The sequence below is a fragment of the Culicoides brevitarsis genome, chromosome 3 (genome assembly GCF_036172545.1).
Source record: "Culicoides brevitarsis isolate CSIRO-B50_1 chromosome 3, AGI_CSIRO_Cbre_v1, whole genome shotgun sequence".
NCBI lineage: Eukaryota > Metazoa > Arthropoda > Insecta > Diptera > Ceratopogonidae > Culicoides > Culicoides brevitarsis.
The window spans coordinates 33,076,449-33,084,921 of record NC_087087.1 but is presented as its reverse complement, the minus strand read 5'-3'; positions in this window follow the sequence as shown (position 1 = coordinate 33,084,921).

Below are 8,473 nucleotides of genomic sequence, written 5' to 3'. Positions count from 1 at the left end.
GAGGAAATTGTTCATGTTGATAAATAAAGAAAAAAAATTTTCTCTTAAATATTTTTTTTTTGTTTTTTATTATTTTTTTTATTTTATTATTTTTTTTTCTTTCAAATTTAACTGTTAGCTGTAAAAAAAATCCTCAAAACCCCCATAAAAATATCAAAAAATATAAAAATCTGCCTCTTTAAGATGTCTTGCTCGAAAACCATTCTAGATTAGATCTCTAATCGTTTTTTGAAAGACTTATTATCAAAACCGTTGCCTCCGAGCTATTTATGAAGATTCTCACAAATAAATAAAAAACCACATCTTATGAAAAATTCCTCGATTTTTTGTAATATCAGCAAAAATGACCATAAATCTTTGTCTTAAGCTTGCAAGAAAAAATAAAAAAACGAAAAATGAGCTTGATGAAGTCAATAAAAAAAAACTCAAATAAAAACAAGCATTATAATTTTTGAGGAACCAAAAGGTAAAAGTGTACATTTTTTGTACAAAATAAAAATCCTTAACATCCTAAAAAATGAACAAATATTTAAAAAAAATTATAGACTAACCCTTAATGACAAATAAAAAAATATAAAATAAAAATACGAATCCTCCATTTTGAACAATTTTAAAAAATAAAATTTTTAAACTTACAAATAAGTGTGATGATTGTATTTAGTGTATAAGTAATGATAAACCTATCCCATAGTATGCATGTACCTTAAGAAACTTTTTAGAAATGTCTTTTTGAAATCATATACGAAGAATAATCATAAAAAGTAATTGAAAAAACATAATTTAAAAAAAAATTTAGTAATTAAAAAAATTGTTGTTAAATTAAAAAAAAATAAAAATTTTGTTTTTTGATATTTTTTCTAATTAATTAAAATTTAATATTAACTTGTTGCAATATTTTGTTTAAAATTAAAAAAAATTATGTTATCCTAACAAAAAAAAATGTGAATTAAAATAAACTTTAAACAAATGAAAAGATGATAATCAAATGATAGACTTTTACTGCTTAATATATTAAATAGAAAATAAAGTTCTTTGTATAATTAACTAAAAAAAAAAAAATATAAAAGCAAAAAATACTGTGGTTTTGTAGTTTTGAAGGGAATTAAAAAAATTATTAAATTAAATTTTAAAAAATTAATTTAAATTAAATTTAAAAATTTTTTTGATTAAAATTAAATTTAAAAAAAAACTAATTAAAATAAATTTAAAAAAATTAATAAAAATTAATTTTTAAAATATTTAATTTAAATTAATTTTTAAAAATTTTAACTAAAATTAATTTTAAAAAAATTTAATTGAAATTAGTTTTTTTAAAATTTAGTTAAAATTAATTTAAATAAAATTAACTAAAATTCCAAAATAATTAAATAATTTTTTTGTTTAGTTCAAATTATAACCACATAAAATATCAATTTTAGAACCTAATAAAGTTAATAAAAAAAATTATTTAAAAAAAAATACTTCTTATGATTGTCTAAAATCGAATGAGAAATGGTTGAAAAATTAAACATAATAATTAATAATAATTAAAAAAATTTTTTTTTCATTTTTATACAAAAAAAAAATCTAAGGTAAGTAAAATTTTTACATCTAAAAAACTAAACTGCATAATAAGAACAAAAATCGTTATACTTCTATTTTATAATGGAATAAAAACAGAGTATGTAAACAACACATACTACATATATGAAACTAACTTCCGTAACTCCTGCGGGAATGGCCAAGTTGCACGCGAATTCATTAGGTCAAAAGTCGCGTTCCTTTCGGTTTATGTACCATGATTTGAAGTTTTGCATATATTGGCAGAGATGGTACATGTGAATTTTCTTCATGGGATCCAATTTTTCGAGGTTATTTTTTTTATTTAAATTATTTAAAAAAAAAATAATTAAATTTAAATAAAAAAATAATTAAATGAAAATTATTTAAAAAAATAAAAATTGAATAAATAAAATTAAATAAATAAAAAATTAATTAAATATTTGAATTATTTTTTTTTTTTTGTTTTTTAAATTTTTAATTAAATTCATTGAACTGATTTTTTATTTATTTTTTTTTAATTTTTAAAAATTTGAATTAAATTAATTGAAATATTTTTTTAAATATTTTTTAATTTTATTAATCGAATTAATTTTTTTTATTTTTTTTTTAATTTTTTATTAATTTTATATGCTTGATTTGGTTTTTCTCTAAAAAACATTTAAATTAACTATTTCTCAAATTTAAGTAAGAAAATGTTAAAATTTTGTTAAAAATCAATTTTATAGAACCCCCATAATCTTCCATCACTGCATTGATCCGCCTTGCTATCCTTTTGTTTTTGCTTAAAAAAACTCAAAGAAAAACATTATTCGCAAAAAATATTTTGTTGTTATACTTACGTTATTTGGCCGGCGCGTACCTTTTCCATCAAAGACTTGTCCAGTCAAGTATAGATTTTAACAGTAGACGGTTTGCTTTTTTTTCTAAAGGTAATTTTATCGCCCGAAAAATAAAAAATAAAATAAAAATTAACGAAAAATTCAAAAACAAAGCAAAATTTCAGTGACATTGAGTTTTATGATTAAATTTTTTTTGTCAATTATTCTGAGTGTAATGTAAAGTAAACCCAAAATTAGGAAAGTAATAAATGTAATTTACGTTGTAAATACAATCGCGCAAGAACCTTTAAAAAAAGTAATAACAATAACAATTTTGCGTGAAATAATAATTTATTATGAGAGTTATCAGGAAAATTACGGTCATAACACGCAGTGCGGGCATTTTTTGTCCCTTTTTTGAGTGACTTGATCTTGATTGGCGGTTTTTTACGTCAAACGGTTCAAAAGTTAATGGACTTTCAATGAATTTTTTTTCAAATTTTATAAGAAAAAATTTTTTTTATCACAAATTTCAACCAAAAATATCGAAATTTGTAAAAAAAAATTATTTTCTTATAAAAAATAACTTGAACCTGTTATTGAACTGTTGTTATCGTCATTAGATCTCATGCATATTAATGAACGAAATAAATATAAACAAAAAAAATCAATTAAAGTACCTTTGAGTTTGGTAACGAAAAGCGGTATTGGATTTTTCCGGCGTAATCTGCGAGACGACTACAAGAGAATTTTTTTCTGTAATACAAAAAAAAATCAGTAATGCTCAAAAATATATATTTATATTACATCAAGAGCTAATAATAAGGGTCTGAGCTCAACTAACACTTACCTCGCTCGCAGTATTTAATAAAACACAAACACACTTACAAAACTTCGATGTTATTAAATATTATTCTGCATCACGGTTCGTCAACTTTTTCTCGCTTTTCCTTCGTGAACGATTTTTTCGCGTTACTTGAACCGCTCTTCCTTTCCGTGGTATGTATTGTTGTGACTTTTATGGGTCGCATTATTGTAATATGCTGTTATAAGTTTATTTTTTTTTCTCAACCTTTTCTGGCGGTATGTTTTAAATATGTACACATATAACATTTTTTACGTGGCAAGGCACTATGTCAAACGACACACAGAGAGAAAAGTCTGAGAAAAATTACCTGTTTGGCACTTGGAACGCAAACTTACTTTTAATATTGGCTGAAATGTGGTTTTGATAAGTCTCATTTTTTTATTTACTTTTCTGCGATTTTTTAGTTTTTTCGGATAAAACGAGTGATTTGGGAAATAGTGAACGGAATGTAGAACCTAAAAATGTGAAAGATAAAAATTAAACAAAAATATTTAAAAAAATAAGACAAATTTATATAAAATTATAAAAATTTGATAAATAAAAATAAAAAATTAAAGATAATAAATATAAAAGTGATAAAATTATTGCAAAACGTTTTTCAACCAATTGGAGTCCTTGAAACGAAATATTGGAGAAATATAATCATTTACCGGCAAGTGTTTTTTTATCAATTTTCTTTAAAAAATTTTTTTTTTGTCTTTGACCTAATTTAAATTTCATTTTTTAAGAAAATTTAAATTATTTTTTTAATATTATTTAATTTTTTTATTTAATTAAAATGTAATATAAAAATTATTATATTATTCAATAATTTAATTTAATTTTTATTTTTATTATTATTTTTTTTAATTTGTTTATAATTTTTAATTATTATTTTATTTAATTTTTTTTTTGTATTTTATTTTTTTTTTATTTTTAAATTAAAATCTAAAATTAATTAAAAATCAATTAATTTAAATTAAAATTTTATAATTTTATTTATTATTTTCACTTTATTTATAATTTTTTATTTTTATTTTACTAAAAATTAATTATTGATTATTTAAGAAAATTTTATTTTTTAGAAAAAATATATTTATTTATATCTTTAATATTTTTTTTTATTTAAATAAGATTTAAAATTAATTAAAAATTAAATTAATATTTAATTAAAATTTATTTTATTTTTTTTTTTTTCATTATTTCTATTTATTTCGTTCACCGAAATGAACATAAAATAATTAAAAATAAATTATTTTTATGAAAAAATTACAAAATCAACTAATTTTCTGTCTTATCCTTCAGAAAAAATCTTCAAAATAACTTTATTATAAATTAATTTTAAATTTTAAACCAACAAAAAATTGTTAAAAACTCAAAAAGAGACATTTTCAAACAATCGCAACTGTATAAAAGATAAAAACTGACTTAACAACTCATTTTCAAGCCTTCAAAAGATTTCTTTTCTAACAACACATGTCCTGAAAACCCCATAAAACAAAAGGAAATGTGTAAGGAAATGAATACGCGCGTTGTCCGTAGACTTCATAAAAACTAAAAGTGGGTTACTAAAACACACATAACTCCAGCAGTAGCCGTTCCTTTTTATAATAATAATATAAATTTACCGACAATTATAAACAGAATAATCGCATGTGTGTTATGAAAAATAATAAGAATTAGACACGTTTGTACTTAATAACTTTTGAAATGTGAAAATTACATCTTTTCTATTTTATTTTGGTAAAAAAAATTAAGGATTGAGGTCACACACTTCCCCCTTGTTTGTAAAAAAAATTATCAGATCTAAGTTATTTTTACAAAAAAAAGAAAACAAGTTTTGATCTTTACAGAAATAAAGAAAAAAAATCCTTCACCGCTCATTACAATAATTGAATTAAAGATTTTGGTCAAATGCTCAGGGTGAACCGCACATTATCGCATTATTTAACGAAATTTTCCATTGAACGACAACCTTGAAGGTTTATTCATTAATTCTTGTGACCTTTTATTGAAATCAATGCCGAATCGCTACTCTCCGAAAGTCACGTTTATCCGAATTAAGAAGATTATTACGACCTTGTCGAAGAAAATTAAATCTTTTATTGCATTTTTTGTCAATTTTTCTGAAATATTTTTAACAAAAAAATAATTTTAATTTAATTTTTATTTTAATTTTTTTATTAAGCAATTTTTTATTAAAAAAAAATTTAAAAAAATATTTAAAAGTAATTTTGAGTCAAACTCCTTTTTTTCTGGTTGGTAACAAATATTTTTCATGTTATAGAATTTGGTAAAAAAAAATGCCGACGTGTCATGTAAAAGTAAATTAATGCTAAAATATGCTGGTTTTTAATTGTTGTTTTGTGATTAAAAAATTAGGTCTAAATATGAAAAGTATGTCCGATGCTTGTCGAGTTTTTTTTAGAATATGGAAAGAATGGCAATATAGTAATAAAGTTTTTTTATAAAGAACAAATTTTATAGCATTCAGAGGCGGAGTCATTCGAAATAAATCAAGAAAAAAAAGTTTTTTTTTATTTTTGCCAGTTTTGAGCTTCAAAAAAGACGCACAGTGGGCTGAAATTTTATATTTCTGTATAAAATTTATACTAAAAAAATTTCAATTAATTTATCATAATTTTCTTATATACGCACAGTGCTCCGAAAATTATCAAAATATGATCAAAAACCATAGATTAGGACTCGTTCGTTTTTAAAGCCCTTATTTTATACTTTTTAGTTCGTTTTTCATCTATTTTAAATATTCTTTTTAATTTTTTTCATATTTTTATTTTTTTTTCTTTTTTTTAATTTCTTAAGTTTCTTTTATTTAATAATTTTAAGCAAAAATTTTTAATTTTCCATAATTTTTATTTTACCTTAATTTTTTTTGGTTAATTTCTTTCCTTTTTGGACCATTGTGCGTATAAAGTGTTATATGAGAAATTTGAATAAATTGATTTTAACTTTCGATTGATATAAAAATATTTTTAAAAAATATTTTTTTTATTTAAAAATCATTTTGAGCCCACTGTGGATACAAAAAATCATATTGTCCATTTTCGATCGGGCTTTGCTTTTAAAAGTATTGGAAACGACAATACCTGTTGTTTCTTTCATTCCATTCCATTCACCTTTTCTTTTGATTTTTCTAAACTAGGGCAAAGGATCAATGTACCTTAGCTTTTATAAGAGACGATTTTATTTAAAATTTTCTTAAAACTTTGATTTTTTTTTTTACTTAAAAAATATTATTTTAAAATTTTATTAAAAAAAAAAAATAAAAAAAAATATTTTTTAAGTAAAAAAAAAATCCAACCAAGACGAACAAAATAAAGAACAATCAAGCGGTATAAATACGTTGACATATTTTCTATGTAAATTTACCGGAAACCATTTAAGCGACAAAGAAAAGCAGTGTCTTCCTAAAGCAGAGCTGTAACTTCTATTCCTAACAATTTTTCATATCAAAGCCTTTCGTGCCCCATAAAACTTTCACCTCTGAACTGTTTATGTAAAAAAAAATCCGCTGTAGACGTAACACTCAAGATATAAATTAGATAAAATGCAAAGAAACGACGGCATTTAGTGAGGTCATTTAAGGACTTTAACCCCAATCGATTGGCATAAACTTTCAAACCCCACAAGGAACTGTTCTCGCCATTCATGGAAGAATTTGACAAATAAATGATTCGCGTGAAAATTTTGTTTTCCTACCGTGCATTTGTTTATCTTTTTGTTGTAATTTTTGTTTAGAAGCGTGAGTAAAATTATATGCAAAAAGTTTCCTTGCTTCGTAAAGTTCATCGTCTTAACAAGAATTTTTATCTTTAATTTAAAATCTTTAAAAAAATTCTAATGAATTTACTTGTTGACAACACATTTGCGGTGCAGCGTGAAAATTATGTGTTTGACCTATTTTTTAAGCGGTAGTTAAGAATTTTTCTGTTTTTTTAAATAATTATACTATGGCTACAATTATTGATAAATGCAGTGCATAAATTGCGCTTACGTGTCTTTTGGCTCCAAATATGAAATTTTACGACAATTAACTTTTTTGCATAAAAATAGGTATTTAAAAAAAATTAAATTTGAAAAATTTGTAACATAAAAAAATTATTAAATATTTTTTTATTTATTTTTTTTTAATTTAAAAAAATATTTAAAATTAAAATTATCAAAAAAATCTAAAATTTCTTCAAAAAAAAATTATTTATTAATTTTTTAAATTTATTTTTTTTTATTTTATTCTTTTTTGAATTTAAAAATATATTTTAAACAAAAATTAATAAAAAAAATTTTTTTTTTAAATTTAATTATTTTTTTTTATTATTTTTTTTTTTAATTATTTTTTTATTTTAAAATTATTTTAATCACTTTAAAATTTTTTTAAATAATTTAAGATTATTTTTTTATTTAATTTAAATAATTTTTTTTTTATTTTTTCTTAAAATTTATTAAACAAAAAATTACTAAATTGGAACAGCCTGAAATTCATGAAATTTTCCAAACATTACTCTGAGTCACGTTCTCCTGCAGCAAATCGGACATTATTTAAAAATACGACAATTTAATTGTTCTCACTAAAAAAAAAAGTTCACTTGAGTTTAGTTTATTTTTTTTTATAAAGGAACCACACATTTATGAATGATGAAAAATGACCTTTTTAACACGAACACACACTTGATATAATAATTTCCTGTGCGGGTTTTTTTTCAAATGACGAGGATATCACATATGGCGAAATGTGCTAAATTATGATACTTTATGTCAATTCTAGCGAGCAATTTTCTCGAGTTAGTCACTTATTTATTGTACGGGAATTTTTGTGATAATGCTTCAATTTTCACGAAAGTGTTTACGAAATTTTTACTCTATAATTTTTATGGGTAAGCACATTTATTACAGTTTCAATGTTGTTATTAAGGTTGAACGAGGGTTGAGTTTTTTCGATTTTTTTTTTGTTATAAAATCCGGAGATGGAATAAGATTTTTTTTTGGTTTTAATATAAAAAAAATAATAAATTTTTCATTCAAAAAAATAAATTTAATTATAAAAATTATTTAATTATTTTTAATTATAAAAATTTATTATTTTTTTTAAATTTTATTTTATTAAAATTATTAAATAAATAAATTGTTAAATAAAAAAGAAATAATATTTTAAAAGTTTTTAAAAATTACCTAATTTTAAAATATAAAATTTTAAATTAAATTTTACAAAATCAAATAAAAATTTAAAAATAATTAATTTATATTTTTA